The 25,423-nt window shown below is 41.2% G+C and overlaps 1 pseudogene; it reads left to right on the top strand.

Moving 5' to 3' along the window:
• The first annotated feature begins 14,980 nt into the window (after positions 1–14,980).
• Positions 14,981–21,422, top strand: LOC106827641 (MHC class I polypeptide-related sequence B-like; annotated as a pseudogene).
• The last annotated feature ends 4,001 nt before the right edge of the window (positions 21,423–25,423 follow it).

Genomic DNA, 25,423 nt, shown 5'->3' with positions numbered 1-25,423 from the left:
TGTGTCTGTGTTCCTGTTAGCATAATGTGAGAGGTGGGGAGACTGGTCTCCCCCATGACCTTATACCCACGCTAACCTGTATTCTCTTCTCTGATCAACTTTCCTTTTCCAGCAGAGGTGGGGCTGGGCTGGTTCCATTCCTGTCTTACCTACTTGTCGCACTGAGCTGCAACTTCTTACTTTGTTATTGAAAACAAAAATCTGGATATGAATTTTCTTTTTAAAAATTTTGCCATGAGATATTGATGGCTTAATTAAAGGAAAAGATTCCTAAAATTTGAAAGAGGAAATAAAAAGAAGTACTGAAAACCTTCCAGAATCTGCCAGTTTGCTGTGCTAAGTCTGTTGCAGGTAGAGACAGGACAAGGCTCTTAGTGTGCCTATTCAGTGCCCAGCATGTCGTGGGCTTTGGTGTGGTCACTCCTCAGCCGGGTCATCTTCTTTGCTCCTTTATCCTGTTCAGTAGAACCTTGTCCCACCTAGACCTGTGACCACAGGGACTTAGACATCACCTGGGCCTTGACCACTAAGGGCTTCATGTGGCTGAGTCAGCTGAGGCTCAGACCAGGGTCCAGCCCTCAGCCCCTGTTTTTGGAGTGTTTATTTGTTGTTTCTTTGTTTCTACACAGGATTATACTTGTTGTTGTTGACCCAGACTCCCCTTCATTCAAGGGGTTCTGGGCCTATAAACTGGATCAAGTCTGGGAATTGAACGAAGGGCCATGACTCTGTTTCTGATTGAAGTTAGACTTTGGTCACTGGACCTGAAATTTTCTATTTATACAGATCAATTAAGAATTTAGTTGGCTTCCTATCTATCCATTCTAGGAACACCGTGATCAACTAGGCAACGCCGTAGGTATCCAAGAGTCAGACTGTTCTGATTGCTGCTTTGGTTCTGCTGTCCATTCTGATAACTACACCCACCTTGCTTTTGGCAGTTGAGTGTGCCAATTAGCCCCTGCCAACTAGGATCCAATTACTTTCACTGCATTTAGGTTTCCCATTTCAGTGGCTACGGTTACCAGGGTAAGGCCTGGCTTAGAGAGAATAGAGATCCCAGGGCTTTTCAAGGATGCTGGGGTTCCCCTTGCAAAATTGTTTTTCACTGTTTGTTATGAAAGTTGTTTCTTCCAAACCCTCCCAGGGTGAGTGGGTAGATCCTTTTTTTTCATGTGTGCATATATATTTGTTTTTTTTATTTTTTAATTTTTACTTATTTATTTTTAATTGCAGTAACATTGGGTTATAACATTATATAGCTTTTGGATGTACATCATAATATATTTCTAATTCTGTGTAGATTACATCATGTTCACCACCCAAAAACTAATTATAGTCCATTCCCTCACATGTGAGCCTAATCACCCCTTTTGCCCTTCCCCCCTTCCCCCATGGTAACCACTAATCCATTCTCCGTTGCTATGTATTTGTTTGTTATTGTTTTTATCTTCTACTTATGAGTGAGATCATACAGTATTTGACTTTCTCCTTCTGACTTATTTCACTCAGCATAATACCCTCAAGGTCCATCCATGTTGTCACAAATGGCCAGATTTCATCATTTTTTTATGGCTGAGTAGTATTCCATTGTGTATAAATACCATATTTTCTTTATCCATTCGTCCCTTGATGGGCACTTAGATTGCTTCCAAGTCTTGGCTATTGTGCATAATGCTGCAATGAAGATAGGGGTGCAGGTATCTTTATGCTTTTGCGTTTTCAAGTTCTTTGGATAAATACCCAGCAGTGGGATAGCTGGATCATATGGTAGATCTATTCTTAATTTTCTGAGGATACTCCATACTGCTTTCCATAGTGGCTGCACCAGTTTGCACTCTGAGTGGGTAGATCTTAAATGACAAATCCACTCTAACATTCCAATCTCTCTGAGTCTTTAAATCCTTCCTCTATAGTAAACCAAGGCAGGTCCAACATTTCTAGCTCATTCACTGTGAATCAACTTTTGGTCCATGTTTCTACCAACCAACCAAAGAAACTGTTAGAACTCTTTCTGACTTGAGCTGCAACATTAAATGCAGAATCTCAGCTTAGTGGGCCCATATCAGAAAATTTGGCCTGATTCAACTTTATGTCCTTTCCACCATTGTCCTACACCCATAATATCCATTCCCACACACATTATTCAGATTTTTGTCTGTATAAATTAGAAAACTCATGTAGTTCATTTGGAGTGTAGTGCACCTCCAATGGGTCACACTTTGTACTTTACCTTCAGGTCTTGCTGGAGCCTGAGTCTAGTTATAAGTCTAAAGCAAAGAGAGGTAGCGGGGGTCCTGAGAAGAATCAGGAGTGTCTTGTGAGGTAAATGCCTCAGTGGAGGCAATTGCAGTTTCCTCAGACAATGCAGAGTTAATTTCCTCAGATGGCTGTGGAGAGGCTGCTTCCACTGGCAAAGAAGATTTATCAGAATTTAGGGACTCAGTGTCCCCAGCTTCATCAGGGTCTTCCCACATGTCCCAGTTCCAACTTTCAGAATCCCATTACTTCCCAATCAATGGTCTCACTTCAAGAGGAGACACCCTGAGAGGCTGGAAATACAATTTGCATTGTAAATCAGCCACTCACTGGATGAGATTCTGGGTTTTGTTTTCAGAAATGTCAGCCTTTTAGCTACAGGAGATATGAGTCTCTTTCAGGGCAGACACAGAAGCTTTCAGGTCATTCATATAGTGCTTAAGCTGGGAATTAAAATCCCTGAGATCATCTTTTCTTTCCCCAGTTCATCCAGCAACATTAGTAGCAACCAAGCCAACATCATACTTGTTAGTTTAAGAAAAATGTTTGGAAGTATCATGTACGTGGTCACCCAGATCCTTGCCTCTTACAAGTGATTGATTAGGAGTATCCAATGGAGATATTTTGCATATCTTTACTCTCAGATCACGTCATGGAGTATCAGTGCTTGCTCCCTTTCCTGCTGGAAATAGACTCATGAGTGTCTTTATATCTCATTAGTTTAGAGAGCCAATTCCAGAGACCACAGAGTCAATTCAGAATATTCTGTTCCTCAGGAACCGACACTCTTGGTATATATACATTTGTTTATGTTTATATTTATATTTATAATGAGTATATTTAATACATACTAATAATATACACATGATAAATACATAAAAGAGATTTATTATGAGGAGTTGGCCACATTTATTTTGGAGGGTAGCAAGTCCAAAATCTGTAAGGTGGTGCTATGTTTGAATGTTTGTGTTCTCCACAAATTCATAGTTGAAATCCTAATGGCTAATGTGATGGAATTAGTAGGCGGGGCTTTTGGGACTTGCCTAAGCCATGAGGTGGAGCCCTCATAAATGGAATTAGTGCCTTAAAAAGGAGGCTCCAGAGAGGTCCCTATCTCCTTCCATCATGTGAAGACACTGCAAGAAGCCTCTATCTATGAACCAGGAAGAGGACCCTCGGCAGAGAATGCAACCATGCTGGTGCCTTCATCTTGCACTTCTAGCCTCCAGAACTGTGAGAAACAAACCTCTATTGTTTGCAATCTACACGGTCTGTGGTATTTTGTTACAGCAGCTCAAATGGACTAAGACAAGGAGGCTGGTTGGGTAGAGACTTAGGAAGAGCTGATGTTGCAGTTTCCATTTGAGGGCTATTTGAAGGTTGTCAGATTGGAGAACCAGGAAGCCATTGTTCCAGTTCAAGTCCAAAAGCTATTCCTGGAGGATTCCTCTTCCTTGGGGTGGAAAAAAAGACAGCCTTTTCTTCTATTCTGCACTTCAGCTGATTGAACGAGGCCCTTTCACATTATGGAGGGTAATTTGCTTTACTTAAAGTTCACTGATCTGAATTTTAACCTCATCCCAAAACACCTTCCCAGAAACACCCTGAATAACATTTGACCAAATATCTGGACATCCTGTGGCCCAGCCAAGTTGACGTATAAAATTAACCATCATAGGGCACTTTTCTCTGAAGGGGGCTCTGGGCATGGCAGGTACTGAGCTCTTGATAGACATCATGCCAGTACAAGCAGAATTTCCAGTTCTGTACTTAGATGTGTCTCTACTCCAGTGCTTTCTCCTACTATCTCTTCTTAGGGGCTAAGTTCATTATCATAGCATCTGAGTAATTCCTTTCCCTGACACATGTAGGATGATTTTTTTCTCAAAGTCAGAAAAAGGAGATCAGGCAAAGGAACCAGCATATGAAATAGCCCAGAACTAGGAAAGTACATGACATATTTGAAGAAAGATGAATGTTTTGGGAACATTCATAATCATAATAATTATAGCTCTTTCCTTAAGCCATATCATCCACCACCCAGACTGAGCTCCTACTATGGATCAATCAAGGTGCTTCATGGTTTACCTTAACTGTAACCACCATCATAAGGGCCCTGTGAGATCAGTGTAGGCTGCTGAACATCAGAAACATAGAGCAACTTACGCACATTCACCAAACATTCAGTTAGGGGATAGGGAATCTGAACACAAATATTGCTGACTCTGAAGTCCAGAGGAATGTAACAGATTCTGCAAGGATTGTTTGGAGACTAATTAATTAGTGATTATTTTAATAGGAGGGAAAAGTCCTCCCTCATTGTTTGTATGACTGTGATTACGTTTTATCTTACAGTTGAGGAAATCTTTGATACATACATGCATCAACTTTAAAAATAATGATGCTGAATGCATTACAATCAAATTTTCATAAAGGTTTTCATATTTCTGTTTTGATGAAAAGACATTTTTCTGAGACTGTAATCTGCTTAAGTATTTAGCTTATTTCTCACATGGGTTTAGGAACTGAACAAATCAGTCAAGAGACAATGTAATAGACAAGGTAATAGAAACATGAACAATATTCTTGAATATGGGTTTCAGAAAACAGGACATTTACATGGCCAATAAATTCATGAAAAATTGCTCAACATTTTTAGTCAGGGGGGAAATTCAAATTAAACCATAATGTAGTATCACTGCAAACCTCACAGAATGACTAAAATGAAAAAGTCAGACAAAGTCAGTTGTTGGCAAGAATTTGGACTAATTATATCTCTTAGATATTGCTAGGGGGAGAGAAAATTGATTCAAAGACTTTGAAAACTTCCTTGGTGGTCCCTAATAAAGCTAAACATTTGCTCACCCTATGACTCACCATTTTTACTCCTAGTTATATACCCAATAGACATGAAGCATGTGTGTGTCAAATACATGAAAAAATTATTCATAGCAGCACAATGTGTAAAATCTGGCCATAATACAAATGCCCATGAACAGTAGAGGATGAGAAATGTAGTCTATTCATATAATGGAATAACTTATAACCATGAGAGTGAATAAACTACACACACACAGCAATAGGGATGAGACCCCATGACATAACATTGGATGGGAGAACCAGATACAGCGGGATATCTGCTGTATAATTCCATTCTATCAAAATCTGACAGAAAGCATCTATGGTGTTAAAAATCAAGATGATTACTTTGGGGATGGGGGTTAGTTTATGACTGAATAGGATTCAAGAGGGTTTCCTGGGATGCTGGAAATGTTCTTGATATGGGTGTTGCTTATCCCAATGTTCACTTTGTGAAAATCCACTGTACACTTATGATTTGTCCACCTCTCTCTATGTCCTTCATGAAAGTTTACTTTTTGGGATTTTTGAAACAATTCTTTACAAGCTAACATTGACTTCTTCTTACTGAAAGCCCTTAGAAATGCTGAATTGAAAAAATCTCTGCAATTTAAAAAAATCCAAGGAAGTACATGCCTGTGATTCAGATATAAAAAGGAGAATCTAAAGCAAAAGCAGTAAGCCTGGGAGCTGACACCTGAACAGCTTTGGGAATGGCTGTCAAGCTAGGAACTAGGAATCAAAACCCAAACAAGACCCTGGGAGGTGGAGAGTGTGAAGTGATGCCCCTAAGTAGTGCATGAATGATTCACGGGCAGGGGTTAATGGGATGGCTGGCTGGTTAGGCACTTGTGCAAAATAAGGTTGGAAAATTGAGAGGTGGAGGAGAACTATGTTCCTAGGCATCTTGCCGTGGCAGAGCAGCTGAAGATACTGGTGTGCCTGTGGTACAGCAGAGGGTATCTGTGTGGTGGGGGTTCCTTGTAGTTGAGTAGGGGAGATGACTTGATGGAGAGTGTCACTCAGCTTCTCCTCAGCACCACAGAGCTATCTCATGGAGTCCTGTGCAAAGTGCCCACAATGACTGGGATGGCAACTGTATGTGCACAGCAATGTGGCTTTCCACTTACCAAGGCTGATCTGGCATCTGCCACTGCTGATTGCCCAGCCTGCAGAGAACAGCTGTTTCTTTAAAAAAAGAAACGAAATAGGCAAAATGAATTACGAACGAAGCAGATTTGTCTCAGATAAATATGTCACTGCAGATCTAAGAGAGATTTAAACAATCTTAAGACTATGAAGAAATTTATGGCAATGGAAAAGACTTCCTGCAAGTAGAGAAGTTAAAGCAGTTGTAAAAGTTCTGTTTCCTTTCAACCATATCCAGAATGTTTTACAGGTAAGTTATAGCAAACTTTCAAGGAAGGTTCCTGATCTTATATCAAATATTCAAAGAGAAAGGATAGATAATAAGAAAGAGAATGGGAAAGTCAAACAACTCGTTTTATTAGGCATGAATAACAGTGATCCTAAAACCAGTTAGGGGACGATAAGAAAAAAGCATTATAAAAAAAATGACCTTTAAGAAATTAGACATGAAAATCTTAAGAAAAACAGTAGACTATGTTCATCAATGTACTATAAAGCAATTAAATATCTTGACCAGGTTAGGTATCCCAAAAATGCAAGGATATTTAATCTTTATATTTTTTACTGCAATTCACCACTTGATTAAAGAGTGAAAAAATAAGGATGAGGGCCAGCCCCATGACACAGTGGTTAAGTTTGCATGCCCTGGTTTGGTGGTCTGGGGTTAACAGGTTCAGATCCTGGGTGCAGACCTATGCACCACACATCAAGCCATGGTGTGGTGGCATCCTACATACAAAATAGAGGAAGATTGGCACAGATGTTGATACCTGCTTAAAATAAGAGTGACATAAGGGAAGCCATATTGGAGAAGAGAAACCATATTGTAACTTTGAATGACCTCTGATTAACTAACCAGACATGCTCTGTAGATTTTATGGCCTCTCCCAGCTGCTATAAGTTGATAATTTCTTCTTTTCAGTTCCTTAGGAATGTGATGGTCCCTGGGAAGTGTCTATGTTGATAGTCATCGTGAATGAAAACTGAAAGATCAGGGTATAGGGCACTGCTCCAGTCTCTGATGCATATCCAGTGAAACAAAAGACTATCAAGAACTAAGACCAGATGTCTGCCCCTACTTGGAGATCAAATGGAGGCCCCACTGGGATTAGGTCTATTTTTCAGAGACTGTTAAATTTGGGTTGTCTATACTCCTTATACTTCTGGTCAGATACTTTATTATAAAATGTACCTTTAGATGTGGCTCCAAAACTGTTGAGCATGGTACAAAATTCTAATAATGCAAAATGTCAGCCTGAAGCTGGGAACAAGAGAATATTTCCAAATTAGTGCTAAACAGCTTCATTCCTCTAACCCAGATCTACACCCCAACTCAGCAGGAAGTAGCTAGATTGGTCATCACTCTGAATCCCTCAAGAATGAGGAATGGCCAAAGAATAGGGGGAATTGAAACCAGCAAACAGTTAGCCATTGATGATTAAGTAGCTAGGAACTGAAGTTTTTTGTAATTACTGATTATAGCTGTTTACCCACCCATTGTTAACTGTGCTCTTTAGGCAGTATGCTATCTGACTCCCACTAGGTTCCTATAGATAACATCTCCCTGGAGCCTGGCTCATCATAGTAATGGGTGTTTGAGCTGTTTTTCAGGAATTAGAACCTCTCGTCCACTTCAGGCCACTTGAGACCACCAATCCATCAACTGGGCCTGTGCAGATGTCTGATAAGTGACCTTTTGACATCAAGAGGCTAAAAACTCCACCCTCAGATCATGCTAATGCTGCCATTTTGTGAACATGTGTCCTGCAAAGAGGCATGAAGTCTGACTACATGTGCACAGATCATCAATTACCTCATGTCTCCTCACTTCCAATCATATATCTCCACATTTCAGACCATCTTGCTCCCCTACCCCATGAATATCCCTGAGTCTCTATTTTCAGGACAGCAGATTTGAGACTCATTCTCTTGCTTCCTCCCTTGGCTGCCTTGTGATTAGACTCTCTGTCTGCTGCAATCTTGTCATCTCAGTGTTTGGCTTTCTGGGCAACAGGCAAAAACAGACCTGGGTTAGGTAACAATGTTAGCTCAGAGACAATCTTCCTCACCAAGAGAAAAAAAAAGACAGGGATGATTATATCTTAGTAGATTAGAAAGTACTACAGAGGAAATTTAACACTCTATCTGACTCACACTTCTTCTTCAGTGTCTGCCACATTTAAGAACCCACGTGATTAGATTAACCCCTCCTCCCCAAATCAGGATAATCTCTTCATCCCAAGGTTCATGACTTTAATCACATCTGCAATGTCTCTTTAGCTGTGCATGGTAACATATTCACAGATTCCAGAAATTAGAGTTTGGACATATTTGTGGGGCCATTATCTGACTACATCAATATGGTGATTGAATGAAGAGGTTTAGTATTAGTATAGTTAAAGTCCCAGAAGGTGAAAAAGGATAACTGGAGAGAGGGATTGTGTAAAGAGTTTATGGCTAAGGATTAAGCAAATGCATACAGAATAATATGGATAAAAAGAGATCCACATTAATTCATATTTCACAGGAAAATCAGACAATAAAGACAAACGATGATCTAAAAAAAATCATCTATAAAGAAACTACTACAGTTAGAATGCAGCTGACTTCTTCCTGTCAGGAATGGCAGCCAGAAGGCAGTGAAATAATGTCTCCAAAGGCTAAGGGAAAACCAATGTCACACTGGGAATTTGGGACTGGGAAATCTATCTTGCATGTATAAGACTAAAAATGACACTTTCATATCAATATAAGTGTTAATTTATTAGCAAACTATTTAGTCTAAATATATTCACAAGTTCATAGAGATAAGAAAGAAAGCAAGCAGAAAAATTAATTGATAATGATGGGTACATGTAAATCAATACTGTCTATATAAATATTAATAATTTGAAGTTCAAAGCACAGAAATTAGATAAAATACTTAACACGTTGTGTTATAATTTCTTTCCCTATCTTTCCATCTGCACCTAGGCTGAGTCATCCTTGAGGACTGAGAGAGCTTGACTCTTTTGATTCAGACTCCACTCCTTATACACAGTGCCCTGAACAAAGTAGGTATTTATCAAATGTTTACCAAATGAATGAGTTTCCTGGAAGTCCTCACAAGACCAGGAATTGTGATGTATAAGTCCAACTGAAAAGAGGCTGAAGGCAATGACATGAGAGAAAATGATGGCATAGTGAAATTCAAGGGCCTGGTCCTTACACAGAACAATGAAAAAACTAGCAAAAAGTGTCAGAATCAACTTTATCAGAACTCTAGAAAATCAAGCAATGCTTATAGCTTCCAAGAAAATGCTGAAAACAGAAAAATGCAACAGAAACTCAGTAGGAGAGCTTTGTGGTATCTTCACTTAGCCCTGATATCTTCGCTTAGTCCTGGTCCCCAGCTTAGCTGTGATCTTGAAGACAGCAGTTTGTCTTTAGTGTGGGTTTTTGGTGCCACAGGGATCAGAGTGGACCTTGCTCTCAAAGAATTGTGATTTTGTCTTACGATCTGGAAGATTAAGGTGAATAACTTGTCTTTATTTCCCCTCACTCAGAACTCTCTGAGGGAAGAGAAGGAGGTAAAACAAAGGGCATTTGTCAAAAATATTGAAATGCCAATGAACCAGCACCTGTCACCAGGGCCAAAAACATTAGTTTGGGCAAATAATAGACATGCAGAAATGCCTGGGAGGAAAAGCTGGAGAGTGAGGTGCTTTGGACAATAAAGGCTGTGGAGACTTCCACAAATTCCCGAGAATATAGAAAGCCATGTGCATGCCCAGGTTGGGGTACATGATCAGTAAAGACCATAAGATCATACCTCTGGCTGATCTTCAATCTGCACACAGGCAGGAAGTGAAGAGAAAGGCAGAGTTGTAAACTGTCCAGATGAGTGTAGAAGGCATGCCCCAACATACACACACACACATATATATATATACATACATACATATATATATATATATATATATATATATATACACACACACACAGACATATATACACAAGGGGAGAGAGAGATTTATTTTAAGGAGTTGGGTCATGTGATTGCAGAAGCTGTCAAGTCCCAAATCTGCCGCATAGGGTAGGACACCATCTAGAGACCCCAGGAAGAGCTGGTGTTGAAGTTCAAGTCTGCAAGCAGTCTCTCCACAAGTTCCTCTTTCTTGGGGGAGGTCAGGGTTTTTTTCTATTAAGGCCTTAAACTGATTGGCTAAAGCTCACGTGCATTATGGAAGGTAATCTGCTTTACTCAAGCTCCACCTACTTAAATATTAATCTCATATAAAAAATGCCTTCTCAGAAACATCTAGAAAAATGTTGATCAAATATCTGGATATTGTGGCCTAGCCATGTTGACACAGAAAGTTAACCTTTGCATGGGGCCGTGGCTCACAGGGCCAGTCCCTTGTTTCCTGCTTCAGGAGCAGTCTCAGATTTCACACTTAGACAAGGTCAAAGCAAATTAATTCAAAAATGTTCAAAGATGAACTCAACAACTACAAAGTCAACAAATAAGTATAAAAACCTCAGAAATCCAAAGAGCTTCTACATCCATAGAGATTCTTCAGCACTGCTGAAGAGAGAAGATCCTTTCTGGGCACCCAAAAACATAGAGGCTACTGGGCTGCAGCCCTAGAGATGTCTTTCTGTCTACATGCAGGTTCTACAAAGCCTTATAGCCAACTTTAGTGATGTCACCTGAGCTTGGATTTTGGTTTCTGATCATTTGTGTGAGCTTCAAAGTGTGATATAGGGATTTTCTTGTAATGATATTTCTTTAATGGACTTTGACATCCATTCCAGGTGGCTCTGACTTTCCTGCCTGGTCCTTGGAGGGGATGGACTGTCCTGAACTTCTTTTCAGTATGCTTTTGTGTAGGAGTGATCAGTAGACTTGGAGTCAGCAGCTCCCCCACGCTCTCCCTCCTCCCAAATGCACAGTGCTTTAAACTTCTGGGTGAAGGGGGTCTTTAGAGTCTGCTGGTCTGATGAATGTCAAGTCTCATCTCCTGAAATAAAAGCACATGTGCACATTTCACCTGAAATAAAGAGTCTAGGTAAAGGTTAACTAAAGGAGTTTATTTAATAATCAAGGTGAGGAACTCAAGTCCTGGGAAACAGTCCAACAGAGTATTCTGAGGAACTGCTCTGAGGTCTACAGATCTGAGTGCAGTTTGCATACTTTTTAACCAAGCACTGTACATGTAGGAAAGGACTTACACACCTAATAGTAATATATTTAAAGGATAACATAAACAAGAACTTTTTGGTTATACATCAAATAATGCTTGGAGTGTTGATGTTATCCATGTGTAGACGGAGGCAAGGACCAGGGTTTTTACTTTTTCACTCAATCTCTAAGAAATGCAGCTGGGAAATGTGAGAGCAAGGTACCCTCTATTTTTTTCTGTTGTAGATCTGTCCAGCTGGTGTCTTCTATCACAAAGTGATGGAAGTCATTCTAACACAGGCTTAGGATGGCCTGCACGGCTGCTTCACAGTGCAGCATGGATTTTGTACTGACTTTAAGCCTCCACAGCTTGCTTGTTAGATTCACCTGTTAGACCAGGAAGACGGGTCCCAAAAAGTGTTTACACACATAACACCAACTCTTGCATGCAATGCCAAAGTGAGGAGGTTTCTGAGATGCTGGGTTAAGGCCTTTGACTCTCCATTTACACAGAGAGAGAGGGGTGGTTAGAAGTGGAGGCTGATGTCCACACTGGGAGCTCCAGGTGTCCTGCAGGATTTCTCCATTTGTGCTTGTTTTTCCCTGAAAATTTGGAGGAATTTGTAGGCAGGAGGAGGAAGCCTTTGAAGAAGGTGAGAGATATTCAGGAGCCAGGTCTAGGGAGTGGAAAAGGATGAGGAAGCAGAGACAAAGCAGAGAGGGGTTGACGGGAGGTGAAGGGAGTCCAGGAGGAGAGGGGCATGGCCTGACGGCAGCAGGTCTGGAGCTTGGAGCCTCAGTGCAGGGAGGCCTGAAGCCCATGAGGCATGGGGAGAGCGCAGGACCTTCTACTGGCCAGAAAAATCACAGCAGAATTTTGTTTTGTTTTGTTTTTGTATTTTATTAAAATGAATTTGGTAAATAAGCCACTGTGGGAAATAAGAACCTATTTTTCAAAGGATAACTTTTACAGTCTTCTCCCAGTTTGAACTCATCACTAGTCACTTGAAGATGGGAGCCAGGCACCATCACAAGGCCCTGCACTCTGCCTACAGTTTGGGCTGAGGGAGGTGGGAGTGCAAGGTGAGGGGAGGCAGAAGGGGTATAGAGGCTTGGGGCACTTCCTTCTGCCATTCCTTTCTCTGTGGTTATTGCTTGAGTTCCTTGCCTTCCCGCCGCCACCCGACCCCTCACTGGAGAAAAGCTAAGCTGGCACACTGGACCCAGGAACCCCCTTGCAGCCTCAGACCCGTTGGTGCTGCTTCTCTGCATCCTCTCCTTGTGGCCGCTGCCACCCGGTGAGCCCGAGAGAGCATCGTCCGGATGGGCTGGATTATCTTACAATACTGCCTTTGCCCAAACAGTTTTGAAAGTTCTTTAGGTCAGAAAGTCCGTGTCAATCTTCAGACTTGCTCCAAAAGCCTTTGACCTTTCTCAAGAGCAAATTGATGCTCAGGGAACAAGATTTGCCCTGACTTTGTCTAAGACCCCAGGACGCTATGGCAACATGGGTTTTGAACATGGTGCAGTGTTACTGTGACAGGGTCCCTGGTGCCCGCACTGGATTTTACACTTATTTTGATTCTAGCAGATACCTTTTGTCACAGTTGTGATTTGTCTGTGTACTCCACTAAAAACATCCTTTTCAGAAACAATTTAAGAAACATTGAGTGCTACCAAAATGTGAAGGATTATCTTAAAGGAGTTATCTAGTGTTAGGTTTTAACTAACATTTTGGTTTTTAAAAATCGGCAACTTATTGAGTTTGGGGCTTAGTTCACAATATTTTACAACTGAAATATTCTCTCTCTGACTCCCATACAAATTCAAATTTATACTAAAAGATAAATTTCCAATAATTCAGAGAAAGTGAAAGTCACCAAGTTATCCCACTCCCTGGGGATATCACTGTCAAACCCTTGGTGAGGAATCTAGATTTTACCCTAATTAAAACATGCATTATATAAGTGGTATTAGTGGCATTATAATTCAGTTTGTACTTAATCTTTTACAAAGCTTAACAGTGTGTTGGATATACCTTTTCATAGCAATACATTAAAATCTATCCTATGCCTTTTATTGGCTGCAAAGAATTTTATCACATGACCTTTCTTTGGGGAGGATGGAAATGTCCTACATCTTCGCTGTGGTAATGGTGGCATGGGTATGGATAATCGCCAGAACTCAACGAGCTGTGCATTCCAAATAGACGCATTATATTGTATGTAAAGTACGCCCCAATGAAGTTGATTTTAAAAATATTATCCTCTTTGAAATTTGTGCTTTGATTAGTTAAACAAAGCAAACAAAATCATGTTCTTGTTGCTGAGAAACACATCCTGACACACCTGGAGGAAAAGAGTTCTGATCTACAACTTTCTCTCAAATGTTCCTTCAATAACAATAGCCATCTGTTTATGCATTCAGAGAGAGATCAAACAGCTGAAGTCAAATGTCAATAAATGAGAAACTAGATAGAAGGGGAAAATAAAGGTTAGAAACAATAATATTACATCTTTTGAAATTTATTTCCCCTTTAGCTTTGTTCTTCCTTTTTCTTCTCTCTTCCTTTCTTCAGGACTTTCCTCATTCCTTCCCTCTTTGCCCCACTCTCTCCTTTACATTTTATCCCCTGTGTTTTTGAGCCCCATGGTCAACACAAGTGGCTGCGTCCACCTGCAGAGGTCAGGTACAGAGACGCAAGTGGGCTTTTGCCTGGGCATTTTCTAAGCGGTTATGTGCTACCGGGCCCAGTGGAGCTGGATTCAAACAGGAAGGTCACTTAGTGGACACTTTCCTTGCTGGAGTGACAGGAGGCTGTAGGAACGATTTTCTATTGTGAGAATCCAAGGTCCAGGGACTGTGGAGGAGGAGGCTGCCTCAGTATCAGCCCTGATGCTGTTTAAAATAAGCCAGATTCCAGATCTCCCTTCAGACTTGGAATTTCTGGGGACCGTGGAAGATCTGCATTTTTGCAATGGGCCGAAGTAACTGCCCAGGAATTTGAGAACAAGAAACGTAAATGGAACTTGCTCTCCTCCCACTCTGCCCATAAGTGCCTTTATTCTGCTTCTATAACCGTGAGCAACTTTTATTTCCTTCAAGCCAGGGTTGAGCAACCTTGTAACCGAAAGTTCGGTCTCTGAACCCGATGCCAATCCAAATAACGAGAATAGAGTCTTGAGTGGAAGAGGAAAGGTTTTTACTATGCCAGGCACAGGGAGCAAAGGGCTCATGCCTCAAAAATTGCTAGCTCCCCGATGAGGAATGGGTAGGGATTTTTATTTGGGGTTTTGGGTAGGGGAGGGGGGAACACGTAGCTTGTGCAGCTCGGTGCTTTCCCACCAGCCTGCGTTTGGCCTTGAAAGGCTGCTTGCAGCAAGGCAGGGGAGAGGGTGAGACAGGAGGATGGCAGGTGGGTGTCCTTCACTGTTGTCTCCTCTTGTTTGAGGCAGGTTCGAGCGCCAGGAGTCGAGGAGTTGAGGTCTGGGAAGCCTCCGCTCCTTGATACTCTTGAGACAGCAGCTTTCCTGGCAAACTCAAGGACACATGATTAGCTAAACTTTAGTGTGCCTCCAACTCCAGGCCACCTGGGCTTTTAACAATTTGTAACTCCCATTTAGTTGTAAAGCTCAAAGAGTCCAAGTTTAAAGAAACAAGTATTTACATATGAGTGGAGCTAGAGAAGCAGGAAAGGGGGTGGTGGGTTTTAGTTTTCACCCCCTATACGCTAGGTTCAATGTTGGGGAACTGATATCAGGGCTGACATTAAGAGCCTGTAACAACCGGGTGTCAATCCCTTCTGTAAACTCTGGGTCAGCCCACTTCAAAATGAGCCCTGGGGTGGCCCAGTGAAGACTGGACTTGGTTTTGTAAGCCTCTGCCCTGGATCTTTTTAGCTTCTTTTCTAGACAAACCGGTGGCGCCAAAAGATCTGTGTACAGAAAGGTGCACCTCTGCTTGTGAGTCCAGAGGTCCAAAGGCAAGAGTGGACAAGAGGAAGTAGTTATGAGGCAAGGAGAAGGGGACTAGAAGCAAGGTGAGGTGGAGGGGAAACAATTTGTACTAAAGACAACTGGATGACTTACTGGGGGAAGGGCAGCCGTGCCTAGCTTCTGGAGAGCACCTAAATCCAGAGCCCTAGACCATCAGAGCCTCTCCTGCCCTCCAGAAAGATTAACTTTGGCTTCATCTCTGTTGCAACCATCTTTAAATGCCTTGGAAAAAACCTAGCATATTCTTATTCTTCTTATTAAAGTATTGAAAGTCTTTTTTGGGGGGAGGGATGAACCGAATGAGACAGTTGACTGGAGCTGCCACACCTAGGAAGTCCTCAAGGAGGGTTGACATCTTGGAGGGACAGCTTGGGACTAGCTGTCAGGACAGCTGGGTTCCATCTGCCTCTCTACACTCACTCTCCCCTTGTGACTTCTAGCATTGGAAACAATCTCTCTGAGATGGGAGAGGGCCCAATTCCTGACTTGTGAAATAGATTATGATGGTCAAAGTAATTAATAAAAATGGATGCGAAATCTAAGAAATCATTAAAACTTTCTGATGCATGACATTTCCAGCCACAGAAAAAGTGTAGGGGGAGGGTCTTAGTGGAATGGTTAGTAATGATGGGTACAGTTCAACTTTAAAAAAGCATTTTCAGGGGAAACAAAGGTGAAATGAACACAGTTTCTGCTCCTGGAGTGGCTCATTGTCTAACAGGGGTAGTATAAGTTGATAAGATGGGGTTCAAGGCAGGGCACGCCTGGTACCATCAGGGAGGTTCAAACGATGGCCTATACCAATGGTTCTAAAACTCACCTACACGTTGGAATCACTGAGGGAGCTTTAAAAGATACTAAGGTCTAGGTCCAACCCAAGGGATACTGATTCAATTGGTTTTGGCCTTGGCTTGGGCATATGGATATTAGAAACTCTCCAGGTGGCTCTAAGAAGCAACCATGTTTGAAGACCATGGGCAAGATGTTCCAAAGACCAAAGGTGTGCTTATCCCCAAAGGGGATAAGACAACTTTCAGTAGAAGGAGGCTCTCGCGATGGCATTATTTTTATTATTATTGAGATATAGTTCACATATCACATAATTCACCCTATTAAACTCTATACTTAGGTAGTTTTTAGTGTAATCACAACATTGTGACACCATAACTACTATCTCATTGAGGTGGTCTTCTAGGATGTGCAGGTCTGATGGGTTGAAAGGCAGAGGTGAGAATAATCCAGAGGAGGGAGATGCTCAAGCAGTGCCATCCTGGTGGGACAGAGTAAGAAGTTGGGGGGAACTCACTTATACTGCAACGCAGGGCAGATATCATTAGAGAAATGAAGGTGATGCCAGAGACCAGGTTATGGCAGCTGTGGGCTTTGATGGTGGAGTAGGAGCATTATGTGTTAAATTCAGCAGATGGGGCCGGCTGTGGATGGCTTGGGCTGTTATGGTTATACCTGGGGACAGGCACAGTGTTCAGGAAGCCTTAGCAGTTTTGTAGGCTGAGGTAAGTGAAAACCTGGACTAAGATAGTGGCTTTGGGATTGAAATGGGGTTGGAGGAGCTGACTTTAAGTCAATGAGGCAGTGGGGGGGGGGGGCTGGGAAGGGGTATCAGAAGGGACCAAGGATGGTGATGCTAAGAGAACTAGGGGAGGCGGAGAGGCTGGTGTGGTGGGAGAGGTGTAGTTTCCGTGTGGATCTGTTGCATTTGAGGGGCAGATGCATCCAGAGATGCCTCAGCAGGTTGGAAAGGGGAGTCTGGAGAGAGGTTGGTATTGGAGTGGAAGGTGGGGAGCCGCCTCATTGGACTTGTGATTCCCGCAGGGATTGAATAGAGGGGCCACCCTGGGACAGCTTAGATACTTACAGTATGTGGCCAAAGGGAAGGAGACTTGGCTAGATCTGGAGTCACTGTGAGGAGGAGGAGATTATAATGACCGCAACATCTAAGAGAGTTTGGACTCTCAGTGATTCAACTGGGGAAGCTGCTTCTGAGAAGCAGAGGGGGTGAAATCTGCAAAGAGGTCTGTAAATCTGGTCATGGGTGATGTTGCCAACAATGCTGTGCTTGGTTAGGGAGGGAGATGTGTGTGGGAGAGAAGGTTGTCCTGGAGGGAATGAGCCAGGGAAAGGACAGCCTGTGGGGTGTCTCTACAGGAGCTCAGTGAGACCAGCCCTGCTCCTGGATGGGGAGTCATCTTTTCTGGGGAAGGGGTTAGTGATCTGGGTGCCTCTGAGCTTGGGGCCCTAACACTCAGCTGTTCAGAGCCTGTCCCTGGAGCATTTGGCTGCACTCATTGGAGGTCTAAACTGCTTGGGGTCCCCAAACCTCAGGCTCTTCTAGCCTTAAAGTTTTTTTGACTTTGTGGCCAGACCAAGCCCAGCCCTTGAGGATTTTCTGATTTACCACCCCACCGTCACCCAGAGTACCCTTCTCCTGTCAGCACCCTAACCCATGTTATCCCAAAGTCATCCCTGTGTGATGTTCATCCCCAGCCCCACAATCCCAGGCCCTCGCCATTATCTCCCCTGCTGCCTCTTATCCTTTCAATCTTTCCACCCTTCGCAGTCCTGCAAATTGTTTTTTTGTCCAAAGACTCTTTGGCCTTCACCTCCCCTCATTTGGTTCCTTGACCCCAGTGGGCTCTCTTTCCCTATACCCTGTATCCAAAATCCTTGTTTATGGCATGTGGTGGCTCTGCTCTTTCCCTATAGTGGGTCTCCTCCCAGTACCACCCCTCCTGTGCTGGAGATCTAACCCAACCCTCTTTGGAGGTATGACTTGCCCCCTATCCTGAACTGCTTCCACCGTGTAGTTCCTTCCCCAGGCTGTGCACTTTGGCATTTAAGATCTATTTTTTTCTTCCATTCCCCCTCCTTTCTAACTCTAAACTACCCCTGAACACACTGTACCACTCACTTCTCCCCAGAGGACATTGGCAGGTCCATCCACCTCCCACGGACCTCACTATGCCTCTTCCACTCTGGGTCCATGCCCACACCTTCACCTCCCTCAAGGGTACTGGTCCACCCTAAACTCCTTTGTCTCACAATCTACCCCTCATGCCCTCTGCCTCACTGCCACACCCTCCCTTGGCCCCACCTTGTCCATAATGAGCCTTCACCAGAGGCAGCAGGCCCTCACTCCCCTTCTCACCCCAATCTGCCTTTGCACCACAGCCACCCTGATCATGGGTCCTTCCCATCCTGGGCCCTTCACATCCTCTGTCTCCCCCCTGATGAGACCTCCCCTTCACCATGGACTTTTTGCCTCTCCCTTGCCCCCTGCAGGCCAGCCTCTCTCCTTGACTTCCTACTTGGACCCTTAGGGAGCCCATGCCTCCCTTTCCTGGCACCTGTCCTACATGTTTTCCCATCTTCATCCCCCTCCTATTCCTCACTTCCCCTCTCCTCCTTTCCCCTTTCCTACTTTCCTGTATTGGAAATCTCATTCTTGTCCCTTTGTCCATGTGCATTTTCCACATCCTCAAAACCTTGAGAAGCTCAGGAAAGCAGAGCCTTTCTGTGAAACATTTGACGTGCATTTATTTCCAAGAAGCAGTTCTATCTGGTCTTCTCCTTGCCCAGGATCTCACAGTCTTCATTATGACCTCACAGTGGTGTCCCAGGATGGATCTGTGCAATCAAGACTCTTTGCTGAGGGACATTTGCATGGTCAGACCTTCCTGCACTATGACAGTGAGAAAGGCAGAGCAGAGCCCCAGGGACTCTGGGCAATAGCTGTCCTGGGAACGAACATGTGGGACATAGAAACCAAGGGTTTGGCAGATAAAAGGAAGGACCTAAGAGAGACACTGGAAGAAACCATGGCTCTGCAGGACCAGAAAGGAGGTGAGAGTGGGGATGGGACATGAGTGATGTGAAGCACTTCACAGGAAAGTTTGGGGCAGACAACAGGGATCTGTGTCTTTCCACTGGATTAGGCTGGGAGCGGGGGTGAGGAATGGGGACTGTGGAATTCAGCATGGAGGTGGCCATTACTCAGCTGGTACAGGAAGACATGGAGGACAGTTTGGAGGGGCCCCCTGGCTGGAGTTTCTCACTTGCGCAGGGAGACAGAGGGACATAGAGAAAGGAGAAGTCACTGCTGAGTGGGGGCATTCTTGCATTCCCTCCAGGAGATTTGGGACTGTGAGATCTAAGAAGACAACAGTGCCAGGGGCTTGAGGCATTTCTACTATGATGGGGAGCTCTTCCTCCCCTGTCACCCCAAGACCCATGAATGAACCGTGCCCCAGTCCTTGGCTCAGACTCTAGCTATGGAGATCAAGAAGTCTTGGGACATAGATGGCTTTCAAAGCAAGGATTACTGGGCTCATGTTCCAGGAGAGCTTTGTGGAAGACAGCAGACATATCTGGAATCCTGGATGGGTTACACAGAGAGAACAGGTATGACCCTTGGGCAAGGCCCTCCTCTCCCCAAGAACCCTGGAGCCTCCCCCACAACTCCACCCAAGGAAACACTCCCTGTACTATGGGATGCATGTATGTTGTGTTGGAGTATTATGTTGTGATTTGCCTGATCTGTTAGAGTCACTGGATAAAGACAGGGAGTGTGGTATCTCCAGCTTTGTTCTTTTTCTCAGGATTGTTTTGGCTATTCAGGGTCTTTTGTTGTTCCACATACATTTTAGGATTCTTTCCCTATTTCTGTGAAGAATGTCATTGGGATTCTGATTGGGATTACATTGAATTTTTAGAATGTTTTAGGTAATATGGACATTATAACTATGTTTATTCTTTCAGGCCATGAGCATGGAATATGTTTTATTTCTTTATGTCTTCTTCAATTTCTTTCAATAATGTTCTACAGTTTTCAGTATATAGGTCTTTCATTTCCTTGATTAAATTTATTCCTAGTTATTTTATTCTTTTTCTTGAGACTGTAAATGGGATTGTATTCTTGATTTCTTTTCCTACTAGTTCATTTGTAGTGCATAGAAATGCAACTGATTTTCCTATGCTGATTTTGTGCCCTGTAACTTTACTGTATTTGTTAATTATTTCTAATAGTTTTTTTGTGGACTCTTTAGAGTTTCCTATATGTAGAATCATGTCATCCACAAATAGTGACAGGTTTAATTCTTCCTTTCTGATTTGGATACCTTCTATTTCTTTTCCTTGCCTAACTGCTCTCGCTAAGACTTCCAATACTATGTTGAGTAAGAGTGGTAATAGTGGGAATACTTGTCTGGCTCCTGTTCTTAGAGGAATAGCTTTTAGTTTTTCACTGTTGAGTATGATGTTGGCTGTGGATTTGCTATATATGGCCTTTATTATGTTGAGATACTTTCTTTCTACACCCATTTTATCAAAACTTTTTATCACAAATGGATGTCGAATCTTGTGAAATGTTTTCTCTGCATCTACTGAGATGATCATCTGATTTTTTATTCTTCATTTTGTTAATGTGGTATATCGCACTGATTGATCTGTGGATGTTAAACCATCCCTGAATGCCTGGAGTAAATCTCACATGATCATGGTTTATGATCTTTCTAATGTATTGCTGTATTCGATTGCTAATATTTTGTTGAGGATTTTTGCATCTATGTTCATCAGTGATATTGGCCTGTAATTTTCCTTTTCTGTGATGTCCTTGTCTGCTTTTGGTATCAGGGAAATGTTGGCTTTGTACAATGAGATAGGAAGCATCCCATCTTCAGTTTTTTTAAAGAGTTTGAGAAGGTAGGTACTAAATATTCTTTGAATGTTTGGTAGAATTCACCAGACAAGTCATCTGGTCCTGGACATTTGTGTTTGGCAGGTTTTTGATTACTGTTTCAATCTCTTTACTTGTGATTGCTCTATTCAGATTCTCTATTTCTTCTTGATTCAGTTTTGGGAGGTTGTATGATTCCAAGAATTCCATTTTTTGTAGGCTATCCAATTAGTTGGCATATAGCTTTTCCTAGTATTCTCTTATAATCCATTGCATTTTTGTGATTTAGGTTGTGATTTCTCCTCTTTCTGATTTTATTTATTTGTCTTTTCTTTTTATTAGTGACTCTACCTAAGGGTTTGTCAATTTATTTATCTTCTCAAAGAACCAGATCTTAGTTTCATTGATCCTTTTTATTGTTTTTTTAGTCTCTATTTCATTTATTTCTGCTCTGATTTTTATTATTTTCCTCCTTATACTGACTATGGGCTCTATTTGTTCTTCTTTTTGTAGTTCTTTTTGGTGTAGTGTTATATTGTTTATTTAAGATTGTTTTTGTTTTCAGAGGTAGGCCTGTATTGCTATAAACTTCTCTCTTAATACAACTTTTACTGTATCTCATAACTTTTGGTATGTTGAGTTTTCATTTTCATTTGTCTCCAGATTTTTTTTATGCAACATGAAATATTTATTTATTTATTTATTATATTGAGGTCATAATAGTTTATAACATTATGAAATTTCAGTTGTACATTATTAGTTGTCAGACACCATATAAATGTGCCCCTTCACTCCTTGTGCCCAAACCCCAACCCCCTTCTCCCTGGTAACCACTAAACTGTTCTCTTTCTCCATAAGTTTGTTTATCTTTGACACATGAGTGAGATCATATGGTGTTTGTCTTTCTCTGTCTGGCTTATTTTGCCCACCATAATACCCTCAAGGTCCATCCATGTGATTGCAAATGGGATGATTTTGTCTTTTTTTATGGCTTGGTAGTAGTCTATTGTGTATATATACCACATCTTCTTTATCCATTCATCAGTCTATGGGCACTTAGGTTGCTTCCTCGCCTTGGCTATTGTGAATAGTGCTGCAATGAACATAGGGGTGCATAAGTTTCTTTGTATTGTTGATTTCCAGTTCTTTGGATAAATACCCAGTAGTGGGATAGCTGGGTCATATTGTATTTCTATTTATAAATTTTTGAGAAATCTCCATATTGTTTTCCATAGCAGCTGCATCAATTTGCATTCCCAAATTTACCAATTTATCAAATTTATTAAATTTATCAATTTAATTCCCAAATTACCAGAGGTGGATGAGGGTTCCCTTTTCTCCACAACCTCTCCAACATTTGCTATTTTTTGTCTTGGTGATTATAGCCATTATAACAGGCATAAGATGATATCTAAGTGTAGTTTTGATTTTCATCTCCCTGATGATTAGTGATGTTGAGCATCTTTCCATGTACCTATTGGCCATCTGTATATCTTCTTTGGAAAAATGTCTGTTCATATCCTCTGCCCACTTTTTGATTGGGTTGTTTGTTCTTCTGTAGTTCAGTTGTATGCATTCTTTATACATTATGGAGATTGGCCTTTTATCTGGTATATGATTTTCAAATATTTTCTCCCAGTGGTGGGTTGTCTTTTCATTTTGATCTTGGTTTCCTTTGCCTTCCAGAAGCTCTTTAGTCTAATGAAATCCCACTTGTTTATTTTTTCTTTTGTTTCCCTTGTCTGAGTAGACATGGTATTTGAACAGATCCTTTTAAGGCTGATGTCAAAGAGTGTTCTGCTTATATTTTCTTCCAGAAGTTTTATGTTTTCAGGTCTTACGTCAAAGTCTTTGGTCCATTTTGAGTCTATTTTTGTGTATGGAGAAAGATAATGGTCTACTTTCATTCTTTTGCATGTGGCTGTCCAGTTTTCCCAGCACAATTTATTGAAGAGGCTTTCCTTTCTCCATTGTATGTTCTTGGCTTCTTTGTTTAAGATTAGCTGTCCATGGATGTGTGGTTTTATTTCTGGGCTTTCACTTCTGTTCCATTGATCTGTGTGCCTATTTTTGTACCAGTACCATGCTGTTTTGATTACTATAGTTTTGTAATATATTTTGAAGTCAGGATTGCAATGCCACCAGCTTTGTTCTTGTTTCTTAGGATTGCTCTGGCTATTTAGGGTCTTTTGTTACCCCATATGAATTTTTAAGATTCTTTGTTCTATTTCTGTGATGAATGTCATTGGGATTCTGATTGAGATTGCATTGAATCTGTAGATTGCTTTAGGTAGTATGGACATTTTAACTATGTTTATTCTTCCAATCCATGAGCATGAAATATCTTTCCATTTCTTTATGTCATTATCAACTTCTTTCAATAATGTCTTATAGTTTTCCTTGTATAAGCCTTTCACCTCCTTGGTTAAGTTTATTCCTAGATATTTTATTCTTATTGTTGTGATTGTAAATGGGATTGTATTCTTGAGTTCTTGTTCTGTTAGTTCGTTATTAGAGTATAGAAATGCCACTGATTTTTGTAAGTTGACGTTGTATCCTGTAACTTTGCTGTAGTTGTTGATCATTTCTAATAGTTTTCCAATAGATTATTTAGGATTTTCTGTATATAAAATCATGTAATCTGCAAGCAGCTAGAGTTTCACTTCTTCAGTGCCTACTTGGATTCCTTTTATTTTTTTTCTTGCCTAATTGCTCTGGCCAAAACCTCTAGTACTATGTTGAATAAGAGTTGTGAGAGTGGGACCCTTTCTTGTTCCTATTCTCAGATGGATGGCTTTCGGTTTTTCATGGTTGAGTATAATGTTGGCTGTGAGTTTGTCATATATGGCCTTCATCATATTGAGGTGGTTTCCTTCTCTACCCATTTTGTTGAGAGTTTTTATCATGAATGGATGTTGGATCTTGTCAAATGCTTTCTCTGCATCTATGGAGATGATCATGTGGTTTTTGTTCCTCATTTTGTTAATGTGGTGTATCATATTGACTGATTTGTGGATATTGAACCATCCCTGTGTCCCTGGTATGAATCTCACTTGATTGGGGTGTATGATCTTTTCAATGCATTGCTGTATTTGGTTTGTTAATATTTTGTTGAGGATTTTTGCACCTATGTTCATCAGTGATATTGGCCTGTAATTTTCCTTCTTTGTGTTGTTCTTCTTTGGCTTTGGTATCAGGGTGATGTTGGCATCATAGAATGTGTTAGGATTATTTTCCATCTTCTTCAAGTTTTTGGAATAGTTTGAGAAGAATAGGTAATAAATCATCTTTGAATGTTTGGTAGAATTCTCCAGAGAAGCTGTCTGGTCCTGGACTTTTATTTTGGGGGAGGTTTTTGATTACTGTTTCAATCTCTTTACTTGTGATTGGTCTATTTGGATTATCTATTTCTTCTTGATTCAGGTTTGGGAGGTTGTAAGAGTATAAGAATTAATCCATTTCTTCTAGATTGTCCAATTTGTTGGCATATAGTTTTTCATAATATTCTCTTATAATATTTTGTATTTCTGTGGTATCTGTTGTAATATCTCCTCTTTCATTTCTTATTTTATTTATTTGAGTCTTCTCTGTTTTTTTCGTAGTGAGTCTGGCTAAGAGTTTGTCAATTTATTTATCTTCTCAAAGAAGCAGATCTCAGTTTCATTGATTCTTTCTATTTTTTTTAGTCTCTATTTCATATGCTTCTGCTCTGATTTTTATTTCCCTTCTTCTACTGACTATGGGCTTTATTTATTCTTTTTATAGTTCTTTTTGGTGTAGGGTTATATTGCTTATTTGAGATTGTTCTTGTTTTCTCAGGTAGGCCTCTATTGCTATATACTTCCCTCTTTGTACTGCTTTTACTGCATCCCATAACTTTTGATATGTAGTGTTTTCATTTTCATTTGTCTCCAGGTATTTTTTCATTTCTCCTTTTATTTCTTCCTTGATCCAATAGTTATTCAGTAGCATGTTGTTTAGTCTCCACATATTTGTGACTTTCTCAGCTTTTTTCTTGTTGTTGATTTCTAATTTCATTCCATTGTGGTCAGAAAAGATGCTTGATATGATTTCAATCTTCTCAAATTCATTTAGCTTTGCTTTATGTTCTAAAATATCATCTATCTTTGAGAATGTCCGTGTGCACTTGAGAAGAATGGGTATTCTACTGTTTTGGATGGAATGTTCTATATATAGCTATTAAGTCTACCTGATCTCATGTTTCATTTAAGGCCAATGTTTCCTTGTTGACTTTCTGTCTGGATGATCTATCCATTGATGTAAGTGGTGTGTTATGGTCCTGCT

The sequence above is a fragment of the Equus asinus genome, chromosome 8 (assembly GCF_041296235.1).
Source record: "Equus asinus isolate D_3611 breed Donkey chromosome 8, EquAss-T2T_v2, whole genome shotgun sequence".
Taxonomy (NCBI): domain Eukaryota; kingdom Metazoa; phylum Chordata; class Mammalia; order Perissodactyla; family Equidae; genus Equus; species Equus asinus.
Note: the sequence above shows the minus strand (reverse complement) of the source record. Positions and strands in the feature narration are given on the sequence as shown.